Source organism: Castor canadensis, chromosome 11 (assembly GCF_047511655.1).
Source record: "Castor canadensis chromosome 11, mCasCan1.hap1v2, whole genome shotgun sequence".
In the NCBI taxonomy this organism is placed as follows: domain Eukaryota; kingdom Metazoa; phylum Chordata; class Mammalia; order Rodentia; family Castoridae; genus Castor; species Castor canadensis.
Genome location: NC_133396.1, coordinates 44766563 through 44783655, shown reverse-complemented (window position 1 = coordinate 44783655; position 17093 = coordinate 44766563). Strand labels below are relative to the sequence as shown.

General features: G+C 38.3%; 1 protein-coding gene and 1 pseudogene across 8 annotated transcripts in view; both read left to right on the top strand.

Moving 5' to 3' along the window:
• Positions 1–17093, top strand: part of Ssh2 (slingshot protein phosphatase 2) — a 272549-nt gene that overhangs the window by 163684 nt on the left and 91772 nt on the right. The window lies entirely within an intron of this gene.
• On the top strand, positions 1602–15741 carry LOC109683771 (ribosomal biogenesis factor-like; annotated as a pseudogene).

The window sequence follows — 17093 nt, the reverse complement described above, 5'->3', positions numbered from 1 at the left end:
TTGAATTTTTAATGCAATGAAAACAAAAAGGTTTTTTTGGGTTTTTTTTGTTGTTGTTTGTTTGTTTTTCAAAATTCATCCTTAGTTTTTAGAAGTCAGTACTGGAAACTAAATATACAAGCATAGTATATAAATTGTATATTGTTTGGTGACTGTTATTTAGATATGTCACTGTAGAAATGTTAAAATTAATATGAAAAGGAAAGAGAAACTTCCAAAAGGTTGCTTTTTTTAAAAAAACATTAATTCTTGATTTAAAAAGCACATAACAGATTCCATAGCCTCTTCAGTGACACTAGTAAAACTTTGGAAGACATCCAACATCTGCTTATCTTTCCTGCAGTGGAAATGTTCATATTGCAATGTGCAGTTTCCTTTGAGTGAAGATAAACAGATTTCTATTTGCTATACTTATGTTTTCAAATGTGTTCACTGCATTCTTTAAGTGTATTTAATTTCTTCCCCTGATAATTGGGAGGGTTCCACAAATGTTTGGTGATTATTGGGGTTGTCTTAGGTTTCTCTTGAGGACAACTGAATTTTTCAAGGTACTTTCTTTCCTCAGACTTTCTTTTAGATGCCATATTTAGAAAGTATGGCCATACATACAGGTTTCCCCCATTACCTGCATCACTACCATGACCCAGATCCACATCAGTACAGTTTAAAAAAAAAAAAAATAGCATGTTGAGGGGAGGAGGGTAAAATGTAAGTTGGCTTTGTTCTCATTTGCTTCCTGTTTGCCTATGCTGGATCCAGCAGGAAGCTATCAGCTAGAAGACTGCTGGAGGGCTCTCCACAGCCAGACCTGGGTTTCTGAAGATGGGTGATTCCCAAAGTAAAAACCTATTTACTCTGTTCCCAGAAACTAAACTGCTAAACTTTTTACCCTGTTGACCCAGGCAGCTCTTTATTCCTGCCTAAGGTGTGTCAGGCAGTCCTAGCAAAGTGAGTTACCTGAAAGGTGTTCACTGCTTTGCTTTAGGCGTGACTGCACCAGAGTTATGTGTTGTAGAGATTGCTCTGTGCATATTACAGGTTATACATTTATACAGGATGAAATAAAAGTGAGCATTAGTTGTACTGGTGGTTTTCAAGGAATGAATCAGTACAGTTTTTTGTTTTGGGTTTTTTTGGTTTGTAGCTTTTCCCCTATGTGGTAATAACCCCACTGCTATAAGCCTAAGCCTAGGATTGAGTCTTCTTCTATCTTTAATGGGGTATGCATACCTTGTCTAAATATAGTGAGGTGTGGGCTTGGCTTATGTGGAGAGAGACAGAAGAATGACCTTCACTGATCTTCATTACTAGTGTTACAATTATATTTAAAGAAATAAGAACACTGCTTTAATTTTGTTTATAGCTGAAATGCTTCTTCCAGCTACTCAATTTCTGCACTAAGACAAAAAAGTTGTTGTAAAAGCCTACTTATTAAAGAACCCAGTCAAGCTGGGTGTGGTTGTACATGCCTGTAGTCCTAGGCACTTGGGAGACTGAGGCAAAGGATCACGAGTTTCAGGCCAGCCTTGGCAATATAGCAAGACCCTTGTCTCAAAAGAAAGAGAGGGGGGGTAGAGGGGGGTGGGAAAAGGGAGGGATAAGGAAAGGAAGCTAGGAGTTAATTGTATATGAAAATATGCCTAGAGAGTGATTTGTTTTTCTATTTCATTGCCCAGAAGTTAACATATATTTAGGATGTGAAAAGCAAGCCAAAGCTTCATGTACCCCTGTACTTTAGCATAGTCACTTGCACTTATATTACCCTAGCTATTGCTCTTTGGACTTTTTTTGTTTGTTTTGGTTTGATTTGGTTTGGCCTTTTGGTATTTCTTTTTTTTTTTGAAAACTCACACAAACTTTTGTTTACTAGAAGAAAGGATATTTTATCCCCAAGCATGTAAAATACAGGATTAATCTCAGTGATCCTATTTAACAGATGAAGAAATTTAGATGCAGAAAAGTTAAATGACTTTGTGAGGGAGTGGGGGGATGGCAAGAACAGGTGTTTGAACTCAGGGCCACGCATTTACTAATTGACCCATGCTGCCAATGCTTTTTTGGTTTTAGTTATTTTTCAGATATAGTCTCACAGTTTTTGCCCTGGCCCACTTTTGGACCACAATCATCCTACCTATGCTTTCCACATAGCTGGGATTACAGAAGTATACCACCATGCCCAGTTTGTTTGTTGAGATGGAGTCTTGCTAACTTTTTTACTTGGCTGTATCCCAATGGCCTTTCAAGCAGCTGGAATTATACCACACTCAGAATATAAAATGACTTTTCTAGAGGACTAAGTAAATCAGTAATACAACTAGTGAAGGTGATCGGAATCCACCTCACTTTGGGACAAAAGCAATTTTTTACTCTTTTATATATGAGTATAAATGCTATCCCAGTGGCCTCTCTGTTACAGGAATTTTTGGGGGGGGGGGTTGTCAGCACTAGATTTGAACTCAGGGCCTCAGGTGCTTTTACATCTTAAGCCACTCCAGTCAGCCCTTTTTATGTGATGGATTTTTTTCAAGCTAGGCTCTCAGCTTTGAACTGTAGTCCTCTTGATCTCTGCCTCCTGGTGCCTGGCTGTTATGGAAATTTCTATGAAAGAAAATTTCCTTTCCCATCACTTTCTTTTTTAATTGGCTAGATTCCACTTGCAGAAAAAAATTTCCAGTGGAAGCAGGGATCCAATAAACAGATTAACTATTTGGTTCCTAAACATTTAGAATCCTACAGGGTTCAACGGTTGCATTTGCAGAATAGCCCAGCCCATGTGACATAACCTTCAGAGTCATTCTTTAAGGGCTACCTCTTCTGCTATGTTTTAAAAACCTAGGCTGGTATTTTTACTTATTTAATGCTATAGAAATATGGTGATCGCAGCTTGAACTAATAGAGTACTTTTAAGGTTCCCAGCATTAATTTCCTAAAATCAAACTTTTAAAGAGTTTTTATAATGTCATATGAAGAAACTGAAATCTGGATTTTTTTCACTCCATATTATACATTTCATTAGTGATAGGGCAAGAACTCCATGTCACCTGACTGTCAACTCCATGCTTTTTTCTTCTCTACTTTTACATGTTTCCCCAAAGCAAATGAGATACTAAACTTCACTTAGAGATACTGTCTAAAGTGCCAAAATTGACTCAAAGTTACCTCAGCCACAGGTAAAAGTGTAATTAGAAAGCACTGATGCCAGGCGTCATAGTTCATACCATAATCTGAGCATTTGGGATGCTAAGGCAGGAGGATTGCAAGTTTGTGAAGCTAGCATGGGCTACATAACAACAACCTGTCTCAAAAAAAAAAAAAAAGCCCCCCCCCCCAAAAAAAAATAAAGAAATCCCTGGTTAGTTGAGTCCAAGTGAATAAAAATATGGTCTGAGAACTAAAAGTCCATTTGTGGAAAGGTTTTGTTTAGGGATATTTTGGACTTCCATCATTTTACTTATAACATCTTGTTATAATACCATTTACTGAAGAGAGGTAGGAGCAAAACTTGGCAACACTTCTGTGGTTAAGATATACATTGGAGCTGGAAATAATGGCACACTTTTGCAGTCCCACCACTTGTAAGGGTTAAGCAAGAGGGTTGGGGTTCGAGGCCAGCCTTGGCTATATAGGACACCCTGACTCACAACAAACTAACAAAAAAATACCAATTGGATCCAATCTTCTCCAGACTTACTCCATGAGTCCTTTCTGGGGATAGCCTGTGACTCATATTTGATATAAGTTCTCTTTTTTAATGCTCCCCCAGCCATGTTTTACACAACTCCTGATTTTAGAGATGGGGAAATTCAGTTCCTGAAAACTGCCTTTTCATAGATGCTCTTCAATAATAGGTTATTTAAATTAGCCCAGAGACAAAGAAATGTAGCATTACTTCTTACCAGTACTTCACTAACATCCTAATCTAGTATAATAGAGATGAATTTGTAAAACTCACTTCCTTCTTTGACTGAAGTTGGCTTCAGGTTTCTGATTCATCTCTTGCTTGTTACTATGTTCAGAAAACTAAGCTTTCTCTCTTTGTTATTGATTTAAAATGATGACTTCAGAACTTAACTGCATTATCATTCATTTAACTAGAGACCATCAGTATACTGTCATATCCATTGAATGCTGGATAGGAAGGAGGGAAGTCCTTTGTGTAAAACCATTCTCCTCAGCTGGTCTTCCTTGATGCTGGAAGTTTGGTGCCTGGCAGGAAATGATATAGACATGTGTGATAACAAAGTGACATGAGGAAGAATTGCTTGTAAGTTCCCTGGCTTGTCCAGTTTAACTGATTGTCTGCTGGTAGATAGGTGCAGGCAGATTTGATATCCAAATGAAAAGGGTTAGCAAAGTATAACTCAAGAGAAAACTGGGATGGCGGGGGGGACCTTATTTTGAGAAAAGTTTGGGCAAAGGCAGGTGGTATGAAAGTTAATAGCCATATAAATAGATTTCTTTTTTGACCATCCTGGTTGAGAGATTTAAAGCATTGGTATCTGTTAGAAGAATCAGGAGGGGCAAAGAAGAAACCATTCTTTATGAGTGGAAGGAATTTATACAAACCAAAGCATTTCTCTGGTTTTTCTTGCAGTGTATTTACTTCATGGAATAAATTGTGCATAGTACCAGAAAGTAAACTGGACAAAAGCTCCAGATAGCTAGCTTCTCTTTGTTACCTCTAGCTCAGATCAGACTACAACTTCTGTCTTGCCTAGAATATCAAAGTAACATCTATGTCCGTACTTCTAAGTCTTTCTCTACCTTCCAGTCCATTCTCTCTACTGTAATTATAGGAGTCTTTCTAGAAATGCAAACTCTGGCTCAGGATAAAGTCCAATTCCTTGGCAAGCAATATAAGACACTTCAAGAGCTGCTTACCTCTTCCCATTCTTTTTTTGTGGGAGTGGGGGTGGGGGGAAGGAAGAGTCAGTACTGAGGTTTGAACTCTCTGCTTCTAGAGTGCTTCCTAGGCAGGTGCTTTACCACTTGAACCAAACCAGCCTTTTTGCTTTATTTTTTGGATAGGGTCTCTCATTTTTGCCTGGGTCTAGCCTTGGGCTGTGATCCTCCTACCTAAGCCTACTATGTATCTTGAATTATAGATGTGCTCTACCATGCCTAGCCCCTTGTCCCCATGATTATTGCAGTCCTTCCTCCACTTTTTCACTATACAATAGAATTGAAGTTGTTCTCCATCTCTCCCTCCAATCATATCTTTGTACATGCTGCTCCCTCTGCCTAAAACAGCTCCTTCCCACCCCCCACCCCACCCCTCATCCACCATCCACCTTTCAGGCTAATGCCTGCCTCCTCCAAAGTTGTCCAATCTCCAGGACAGATTTCATAGATGATGACCTCCAAAGGAAAAAAGAGTTCTGCCTCCCCTCTCTTATATTGGGCAGTAGTTGTGGCTGGCTTATTGTCATTTAACCCTTTGCTCTAATGTCATCTTTATCAGAGAGCCCTTGCCAGACCACGCTATTTAAAACAGCAGTATACTTGTCACTTTTTAGCCTCTTACCCACTATTTTCTTCTGAACATTTACCAACACCTGACATTTTACTTCTTTGTCTCCTTCTACTGCCACCCTACAAATCTATTAGTCCCTAGAATTTTATAAGCTTATTACAATATTACCAATGCTTAGAATGACACCTTGTTATTATAATAAGGTCTCAATAAACACTTTGATGGAATCTATGATGTATTATTTAAAGTACTTGTCAAACCTGATTTTCAGAATCAACTGGAACATTTAAAAAGTTATTACTGAATTGGAGTCCTTGGAATAGGTTCTGATATCCCCAATTCAAAATTTAGATTATCTAAGTACAGAAAGATTTAGGTATCTTCTTCTGTTTTGTATATACTACCTTTGAGTTGAAATCTTTATATAGTTGGTTATAGTTTGGTTCTCTGTTGTAACTTTCTGCTCTGATTGGTCTCTCACCAGTAGGAAAATGTGGCCTGTGAGCTATGTGAAATTGAGAGATTAGATTAGCAGTTTATGTAGTTTTAGCCTAACAAATTTACATAAACCTTCCAGTGACTGGCTCCATTGTTATGGAAAGAAGAGGAAATTATATAGAACCTACCTAGGAGAGGCTTTTGTTCCTGAGCAAGAGGTTTCTAAAGCCTTTTGTAGTCAACTTGCCCAGAAGGCAGATGTAGGGCAGTAACCCACACAACACTTCCAACTTCTCAGAAAAAGGAAGTTCAAGACAGAGCACCAGCTAGAACTTTGCAAGTTCATTGAAAGTTGTTTTGAAGTTTCTCCCTAGTGTTTAGACATGATTGAAGGCTCCAAACAAGAACAAGTAAGGTATCCTCTCCTATGGTTTGTGTTAAAACTTGTGGGCTTTCTCAGTTTGCCAGGTAAACACCTGAGAACGCACAGTGACTCTCATTATCTTCTGAAGAATGCTCCAGTCTTTAGCATTCCTGTTACCATTTTCAGATCACATTTATTAAGTACTCTGTATGTGGCATTACACTGGAGACTATATAAAGCAGTATGAATGACAGTCTCACTGTGTTGCCTTATATGCAAAAGCAAACAATATAGACCTAGGAGTATTCACCTAAATTAACAGAAATAAATTTTAACATGCACCCAAGTAAGAAGACAGAGCAGATGCACAATTTTGTTATCTTTGCTTTTAAATGAGTTTTTCTGTACATGATAAGCTTTTTATTTGGAGTTGGAACAAAAAGGGGAGGAAGAAGCAGCTTGAATCCACCCAGATTTTTATGCAGTGGGTTGTACCCTATCTCTTTTGGTCTGTCTCTGCCAACAGCTCAGTGGTGCTGCTGACAAGAATTTCAGTCACTTGAGTGGAGACATAGGACAGCTTTAGTTCTTGTTTGAATAGTAGACATGGCTGGTGGCAAGGCATTTTGGGCAGAAGGTAGCTCATAAATGAGGAACTTAATCTAAGAAACTGTGTTTCTCAGCCCTGTGGGTTGTAATTGTTGGTTTCTTCACAGCTTACTTTCTCTCAGGCCCCACCCCTCACTGCAGAGAGGAACTTGTTGACGACAGCTCTGTTTTTTTCAAGTCTTGCACAAAAGCAGATGTCTCTGAAAATGTAGCTTACGCAAAACATCTGTGTGCTTGACTCTGTTCCCACAGTGGTGTGTTTTCCTGTACCGACTTGTTTCTTACATCTTTCTTTGTAAAAACTGAAAACACAAAATAACATCATTTAAGAAAATTTTACAAAAGGAGAAAATAAATCATTCCCACAGTTACTATCCTTACTAATAGCCATTTCCATTCTGGCCATATTACCTTTCCATTCTTCATATGCATACTTTTTGCCTGTTTTTTCTTAAGCAGAAGCTCAGATATTTTGTCATGCAGCCACTTCCTGTTTATACTAGGAGGTTTAGGTTTCATAATTCTGGACCCATCCAAAGCACCAAATATTCCAAAACTCAGTCGATTTCTTCTGTCCATTGAATTGTCTGTGTCCTATTGAGTTTTTTCATGGCTAGAGTATTGATGTGAAATGAAACTGCTAGACTTTCATGTGGGTTAGGGTGTCTTTTGATAAGAAATCAATGGATCCTAGATTTGCTCCTTTTAATGAAGTTTTAAGGGCTGTACCAATCCTCTGTGAAAGGAATGAAGAGCAGCAGTGACAGAAACATTGAGTAATAACCTAGGAAACATCAAATCTTGAATTAGAATTTGTTGATAATTAGAGACAAATTTTTGTCTGCAGCCATCCCACTCTGAATACTGATCTCAGCTGATCTCAGAAGCACAGCAGGAGGGCTGGGGTGTGCCTTAAGTGGTAGAGTGCCTAGCAAGTACAAGGCCCTGAGTTCAAAACCTCAGTACCACAGGAAAAAGAAAAAAAAAAAAACGGAGAGAGAACAGCCTCAGAATTAGCAACTCAGCAGGGTCAGGCCTGGTTAGTGTACTTGGATAGGAGATAATTTTATCACAGTATTTTTTGCTGCTGACATATTCTGATGCACCAACAATGTTAAGTGGCATTTTTTTCTTAGTTTTTCATTTCTTAAAGAAAATATACTTCCACATCTAAAACTACAGTATCGAATAAGGTGATTGGGTTTTTTTCTTTACAATTTCCTTAACATTTTTTGTAGATAACATTTCTAATGTTCAGAAATTAAATTAGGAAGCAGGATCCTTGAGCTGAGAACTCTGAATGGCTGATCAGCTTCCCTGATGGTGCTTTGCCTTTAGTGTGCATAATAGCATGCTATTTCAGATACATATGCAAGATTGTTTCCTAAACAATAAGATGTATGAAAGGAGCAGAAATGTTTTGCTTACAGGAAAAAAAAAAAACAGGCAATAGATTTTAAAGAAATTCAACATTCTTTGCCATTCCTTTCTCTATCCCCCTTAGTATTTGGAAATTAGTATCTTTGAGGGACTTTGGTATCTCAAACTTATGATCCTTCTGCCTCAGCCTCCTGAGTGATGGATGGGATTACAGATTTGTGCCACCACAGCTGGTCTCTTTTAAGAGACTTTTAAGGGACTTTTAAGAGAGTCTATTGGAAAATCATTTCATTTCCTTAGCCTAGTAAGTAAGGTAGAGAACAATAATAGAAAAGATTGTGTGGTAAGGAAAATTGATAACTAGTATTTTACAGACTGGATTATACTTTTATAGACAGCGAATTTTGAGAAATCACTTGTAAAACTGCTATAAAGTTGCATTGAATTGACTCAACTTGAAAAATAAAACAAAACAAAAAGAACCTCCTTGGTTTTCTGATGTTTGAGAATTTACCTTTAGAACCTTATTGGCACCCTTGTGGGTAAACTACAATGAGACTGCAATGTCTTCATAATGTAAAACAAAGAACTCTGAATGCTAAAGAAACCAGAAAATGTGCTTTAAAAAAAACAACAAAACAGCTCTCTGCACTGTCATCCACTGATTGTGTAATTGGTAAGGGTGAGCAAGTTATCCTCAAAACCTTTGTTTTCTCATCTATGAAGTGACTTTTGTCATTGTGAGATAGAGATTATAAAGTAACAGGGTGGGTACTCAATAAGTGATAGTCACTAACTCTTGTTTAAACTTATTGTACTTGCCCAGAGTCAGCTCCCAACCACTACTGCTCCTATAACACAATTTTCAAGAGAACATTTTGATGGACATGCCATTGTATCAATGTCCAGGTTTTCACCAATAAAAGTTTGTGAAATAATGGTAAAGTGTTGCCATTATTATTGGTGAACAGTAGCTATCTAGTAGGCAGCTGATTTTTCAAATCTGGGGCTTTAGGGATAACTCCAAAATGGTCCCCAATGATTATTGCCTCCTAGTATTTATATCCTTGTGTAATCCCCTCCCTACTTTAAATAGGGCTGACCTCGATAACCAGTAGGATATTGCAGGAATTATCATATGTGTCTTCCAAAATTAAGTTACAAAATATTGTGCATCTGCATTTTTCTCTCTGGAATCATTCACTAGGAAAAAACAGTTGTCATGCCACGACCAGCAGCCCGGTGGAGAAATTTACATGGCAGAGGATAAGCAGCCATGTGAGTTAGCTACCTTGAAAGCAAATCCTCCAGTCAAGGCTTCATATGACCTCATAAAAGACAGAACTACCCAGATAAGTTACTCTTGAATTCGTAACGCCCAGAGACTGTGTTAGGTGATGATTTTGTTGTTGTTGTTGTTGTGTTAGGCTTCTAAGTTTTAGGGTAATTCGTCTACACATAACTAATCAGGAGTCATCAGCATATAGGATAATGATGGCCATGAGCTGAATGAAGGCGTTTCAAAAGTATATATAGCGAGCAAGGAGAAAACTGATGAAATCATGGAAGACATTGTAGTTAAGAAGTTAGCAAAGCCAACAGTAAGAATGTGAAGGAGTAGTTAGGCACATGGAAGGAATAATAAGTTTCAAGAAGGTAGAAGGTTGTTAGCAATATCAAATGGTCAAGCAAAATAAAGATTTTTAAAATGTCCATTGTATTTTAAAATCAGAAGAAAAATACTAATTGCAGTACATTGGGAGATAATTACAGATCATTTGGAGATGCTGAGACCCTATAACACCTGCCTTTCCTTACTTATTTGATGTCATCTTCTATCACTCATTATCGACTCACTACATTTCAGCACCACTGACCTTGCTGTTTCCTAAATCAACCAGTCACACTTCTGCCTCAAGAACCTTTGCATTTGTGTTCCTTCTGCCTTTAATGTTCTTTTCCCAATCAGCCAGATGGTTCCTTCCCCCTCCTTCCTACACAAGTAGGAAGTTCACATGTTCAAAAGTTCAAATGTTTACCATATTGGGGAGACTCTCCCTAGCCATACCTTATAACACAAATATGTACAGCAGCATTGTCTGTCAATTTGTTGTTGCTTTTCTCTCCATAGCCTTTTCTACCATCTGATATAATATGGCAGCTAGTGCTCAGCCCTAGACAATTGTTGGATGAGAATGTGTACATATGCATTCATATTTTGTAAAGTTTTCAAAAGAAGCTGGAAATTCTTAAAGAATTAGTTGTCAACTAATATATTTTCAAAGCACTGAAGATCAAACAATCTAGCTGATTTAAAGGCAGTGAGTAGGGTAGGACTACTAACAAAGGATACCAAACTGGTATTGCTCAGAGAGGTAGGTACCAGATGGACTCAGTGTCTTAGAAGCTAAGTAAAGGGAGAGTCTCAAAAAGATGGAAATGGGGCCTGGCACAGGGGCTCACCTGAAATCCTAGCTACTCAGGAGGCAGAGATTGGGAAGATTGCAGTTTAAGGCTGATTGAGCAAAAAGTTCACAAGATCCCATCTCAGCCTTATTGCTGGGCATGGTAGTACATGCCTGTCATCCCAGTTATGCAGGAAACAAATAGAATTGTATTCTATGCTGGTTCCACATAAATGTGAGACCGTATTTTTTTAAAAATCTACAGCAAAAAGGGCTGGGGGCATTGCTCAAGTAGTAGAGTACCTGCCTGGCAAGTGTAAGGCCCTGAGTTAAAACCCCAGTACTGACTGCCTTAGGGGAAAAAAAGGAAATGATTTGCTAGTGCACATCAGGTGTTAAATGAAGAGCAAAAGATTATTTAAGCTAAATCCTTGTGGTCTTTATTCTTTGGATCTATTACTTGGGAAATGATTAACAAACTTAAAGTGAGGAGCTTCAGAGGTGTGGTGGGACAGAAGCAAGATGGCAATGGAGTGGGATGTGGCAGCACATACTTGTAATCTCAAAACTTGGGAGGCTAGGCAGGAGGATCTCAAGTTCAAGGCCACCCTAGGCCACACAGCAAGACCCTGTCTCAAAAAAAAAAAAAAAGATAGCAGTAGGTAGGAAAAATAACTAGCGGGGAGGAAAATGGAGAGAGCAAGTATAGACCTCTTTTTGAAGAATTTCAGTAATGAAGAGAACCTATAAGGGAACACAGGATCAAATTAAGAAAAAAAATTATTTTGTTTGAAGAACGTGAGAGACCAGACTTGACCATGTTTCCAGGCTGGGGAGCAGCAGTCACTAGAGAGAGATGAAGAAATACAGTACACAGGTAGATAGGTTAGGTTGACTGCTGAATGTACTGTTCTCTTCCATTGGAGAAAGACAGTAAGTTTACAGGTGAGAGAAAGTAATTAGGAGAAATCACACTAGCCACCCCCATTTTCTTGGTGTTGTAGAAAGCAGGTTAATTGTGGAGAGTGGAAGTGGGTAGAAGTTGTGATAGGATTTGGGAGGGGAGAGGGTTTGGAATTACATGGAGGGGAATGGGAGAGGAGCTGTGTTAAGTACCCAGCTGAGTTAATTCAACTGTCATCTCTGACATTCTTGTCACTGAGACTGTGAGTGTGGTGTGACATCCAGAGGCATGGTTTCAGAATCTATGTCAATGTTAGGCTTCCTTTCTTAAAGAGATAGTATTAGACAAAGTTAAGTTTCTGCTCTCAAAGTGCTCACTTGGTCAGGTAATAAATAACTCATTAAATCTTCCCATTTTAATTTGTAGTATTATGAAGGAAAATCAAGAACAAAGACAATAAATTGTAGGGAAACTAGTAAGAAGATAAGAAATTAAACTAGGTTGGTTGGGAAAGAAAAAAGTTAAGGAGGTTGATGACTTGGAAAAATTTGAAGAATCAAGGGATTAAGAATCTCCCTGAGGTTGAAGACGGAGTGAATACATGGGAGGCAGAAGGAGAAGGGGCTGGTTGTAATGAGATAGTAAGAGTTTAGTGGGCAGAACTGCAGTTTGTGAGAGCAGTCTCAACTGGATTCCTCTCCCCAGAACTTCCTATGCCTTGTATGTGCAGATGGCATGACCTGAAACTTGAGCAGCTACATGCTGAAAGTCTGACAATGGCCAAGAACAAATTAAGAGAGCAGAAGTTCAGAAGCATGTGTCTTAATAGCCAGCCAAAAAACTTTTAAGGCTAAAAACAAGACAAAACCAGGTACCACTGATCTTAAGATGATAAACATTGAAAACAATGAAAAAGTTAACAGAATGACTAAAACTTTTGTAAATGTACAGAAAGACCTGGCACACTTCCCAAACAGTCTTTCTCTTGACTCTCTACAGAAAGAGCTCATTCCTCAGCAGAATCATGAAGCTGAGCCAGTTAATGTTGATGAAGATATAAGATTAATGGCTCAGTTATAATGCAATGGTGATGCATCAAGTTCCCCCAAAAGATCAATAAATTAAATGTTTTATAAACTTTTCTTTTAAAAAAAGTATGATTCTGAAATTAAGTCCATCAAGATCCCATGCCTTCCAGAGGGATCCTGGAAAGAATTCTTGAAGAGCAGAAGATGAGAAAAGTCTAAATGAATAACAGAATCTCTTTAAGATTGTAGTAGAGCTGGGCGCCAGTGGCTCACGCCTGTAATCCTAGCTACTCAGGAGGCAGAGATCAGGAGGATCGTGGTTTGAAGCCAGCCTGGGCAAATAATTCAAGAGACTCTGTCTTTAAAAAAAAAAAAAAAAAAAAAATCACAAGAAAAAGGCTGTGGCTAAAGTGGTAAGAGTACCTGCCTAGCAAGCATGAGGCCCTGAGTTCAAAACTCCTGTGCCACCCAAAAAAAAAAAAAACAAAACAAAAGATTGTAGTAGAAATCAGGGTGAAAGGAGATTGAACAAGATAAGAGATAAATAAATAATAGCAATAAGGATGTCAAAAGGTGATAACAACAAATAGAAGATGACCTAGGCCTCCGAAAAGAGTTTCCACCTGCCCCCCCCCTCCCCCCGCAAGAGTTAAGGAGAAGCAGAGCCTGACTTTTTGGCCTAATGCTTGAAAGCCTAACTTACATCCCTTCTGCAAGTATATTTTAAATACCTGGGAAGGCATTTGCTGAATCATGCAAATGAAATGATTTTTCAAATACTGAGTAGTTTTACCAAGTTACTTTCTCTTTGTTTATTGCTACAATTTTTAAAAATGTAGTACCAATTAATGTTGGTCGTGTCTCTTAGTAATCAGTATATTCAGCATTTTAAATACTGGAAAAGAACTGTTTAGGTCATTAATTTTTGGATCCAGACAGCTTTTAAGTTTTTCCCTTTCTAAAGAAAAATATTTGAATCTAGAATTTAGGACTGAGAAACTTTGTTCAGCATGTAAGGAAAATAGGTTCCTTGGTCTGTGGCAAAGTCTTTCTCAAAAACAAAACTCCCTATCACTATCAGAAAACTAGTTTCTGTTGTATATTGAGACCAACTCCTATCATGGGCATCTATGTTTTTTGTATTGTTGTTTAGGAGGTTTAATTTTTGATGGCTGCTAGAGAGACAAAGTTGCCTTGCTAGGGCAGCTGTAGAGAGAGAGAGACTTAGAAGGTAGCAGTAGTGTCAGTGTTGGCTCAAGATCAGGCTATTGTATAAGTCCAGAAGTGGTAGCAACCTGGAGGAACTAGAGAACATGTACTCTGAAATCAAAATTATGTTAGATCTGTGCCAGTCTCAGAAAACAAGCTGAATTAGGCCTACCTGCTACCATTTGAAACCATGTCCTAGACTCTCTCCCTCCAGGTCTGATTTTTTGTTGTTTGGTGGTACTTTTAAGACCCAAACTAAAAGTCAACCACTTTTAGTCCCTGAAACAAGGTCAAGTGGGTGTGTGGCCAGACAGCATCTAATAAGAACTGCTCTCCAAGAAGACTGCAAAGGAACCAGGGACTGGTCAGGCATCCCACTTCTTTGCTTGTGTAGTTTTTTGCCTCCTTTGAAGGCTCTGTGGTCTTCCTGACATTTTACTTTAAAAAAAAAATTAGTCTTTAATATTTTTAAACCAAAGTGGTTTTTGTTTTATTTTTTTGGTGTGACTGGGGTTTGAACTCAGGGCCTCATGCTTGCTAGCAGGCACTCTTACCACTTGAGCCACTCCACCAGCACTTTTTTATGATGGATTTTTTTCGAGATAGGGTCTCCCAGACTATTTGCCTAGAGCTGGCTTTGAACCATGATCCTCCTGATATCTGCCACATGAGTAGTTAGGATTTTACTAGCTACTAGGATGATACTAGAAAAGAGAGCTCCATTGCTAGAGAGCCACATACAGCAGATATTGAACCAGATGTGTCCCATCTGTAAAAACTGGAGGGTTGAATTGTATGACCAACATTCAAATTATTGTTTCTGTCAAAGAAAGATGCACACAGTTGAGGCAAAAATGAAATAACAAAATCTTATCAGTAAGTGAACAAAACAGCAGGAATTTTCTGAGTCAATGGTTGCTTCTGCCTCCCACTTACAGACTGTAGGAATAAGACCAGGAAGGTTAGTCCTGACTGGAATTTGTCTCATAGGCTTAAACAAACATACTTTTTTTCCACCTTCAACTATAGAAAAGTCAAAAAGGGAAAAAACAAATAGCTACATCTGAGTATAGTTGTGTTGGGCATTGTGCAACAGTTTTAAGCAGATTAGCTGGAACTAAAGTGACCTGATGGTTGTAGTTGATGAATAAGAACTAGAGTTCTGAGCTCTGTTTTGCCAGTAATTGGTGTGCTCAGGGTGCCTCAGCCTCGCTTGTGTGCTGATAAGGGGAGGAATAATCCTGCCACGTGCCCTCGCAGGCAGGTATCTGGGAGTTAATACCTCAGGACAGCGTTCTAGGTATGGCTTGCCATTCTAATATTGTCATCTGAATGGTGAGCAGTATGTGGTAAGAGTAGGGAATGTCCAATTACAGAGAACGGTATGATGTTTGGGTTTGAATTTTCTCTTATTACAACCAACATTCCTTTAGAAATACAAAAATCACATTGTTCTCATTACATGGAAGTATGTTTTTGACTTGTTTGCAGTCAGGTTTCATACATTGTAGCACAGTGACTTTTCCCCATGTGTTTTTTGGTTTTTTGTGTTTTTTTTTTTAATGTAGCTATAATTTTTCAGTAGATATATGTACTGACAGCTTTTCAGTTCCTTGGCCTCTGGTCTGATATTTACAACTTTTAGTTAAGAAATTCCCTTTTGTATTATATGGTCACACTAAGCAGAGACATGAAGTCCTTTCTATCTAGCGGGGAGTGACAGAAAATGTCCTAGCACCTTGAATCAAATTTAAACAACTAAGCAGAGAAAACTTGCCAGGAAAGGGAAAAGAAAAAGTGTTGGATGTGTGAAATGTATTTGAAAGTTTCCTCTAGGCCTGGTGGAGTGGCTCAAGTGAAAAAGAGTACCTGCCTAGCAATGTAAGGCCCCAAGTTCAAACCCCAATGCTGCCAAAAAAAAAAAAAAAGAACGTTTCCTCTAGATGAAGACTTTTGCTTTTGGTTTTGGGTTTTTTTGTTTTGTTTTTTTTGTTTTTTTGGCAATACTGAAGATTGAACTCAGGGCCTTAGGCATGCTAGGCAAGTGCTCTACAGCTTGAGCCATGCCTTCAGTGTGTGTTTGTTTGTGACAGGATCTTGCTATATAAACCAGACTGGCCTGGAACTTACTGTGTTGCCCAGACTGACCTCAAACTAACTCTCCTTCTGCCCCAGCTTCCCAAATGCCACTACACCCAGCTAGATGAAAATTCTTTAAGAGAAAAATACAGAAGTTCAGATTATGTGTATTTGAATTTACTGTAACTGCCAACCAGCTCACTTTGTGCAATAATACTGCACACGGGCGATATTACACAATAATTTACCTATAAATCTTGGCTTCAGGCAGAAATACCAAACAACTCTGAGCCTGGCATTACAAACATTATGAACATGAAAATCTACTTCCTTCATTTTAACTTTGAAATAAAAATTTATCAACTTTTTGAAACTTGTTTTCTCATAGTAAATTATCTATTTCTTCTTGTGTGTTGCTTATAAAACAGTAGAATTTCTACCCAGCTGACATTCAACAATTTGGCTGGTGTGTTTTTGCTTTGTTTTGCTTCCTTGACCTTCCTGCTGGTCATGGGTGATCACCCTGACCACATTCCTCAATGATTATTCCAACCTCAGAATAGCTAAGTATTTTCTTCCCTTAGTTGACCTTTTCCTCTATATACTTTGCACAAGAAGAAACTGCCAGTTAACAAATGTCAGGCTTTAGGAAGTGATTTTGATCATAAGGGATTGGCACAGAATTCTTCCCCAACGAGTGCAGTGCATTTTTGAGACTGAGATGCTACTATCATTTCCAGCAGAGATTATAGTACAGTATAGTATAGTACAGTATAGAGATTATAGTGTCTAAGCTCAACTGGATTCATCTCTTAGCCAGATGTTCTTCATTCCCCTCAGTATAGTCTGTTTTAGGGCCTGTGGGAGAGGGGATGGCAAAGATGAGAAGAGTTTAGATCTGGATGATTTTCAGTCCTTTTCTCTCACTCTGTACTCTACTTTGTCTTCTTTGGAAAGGCTGTGTAGAGAAGACATTATATTTCATATACTATAAACTGTTTCCTAAAATTAGAGCAACATAGAAGAGAGTGATTCTGAGTATGGGCTTTCAAGTCAGATCTTGATTTGAATCCTTACTCTGAGACTTACTACTTATATGATAAATTTATAATCTCAGAGTCCCTCAGTCTCTTACATATAAATTAGACATAAAAATAGTACCTACTTCATAGATTTGTCATGAAGCTTAAATAAAGTGAAGTAC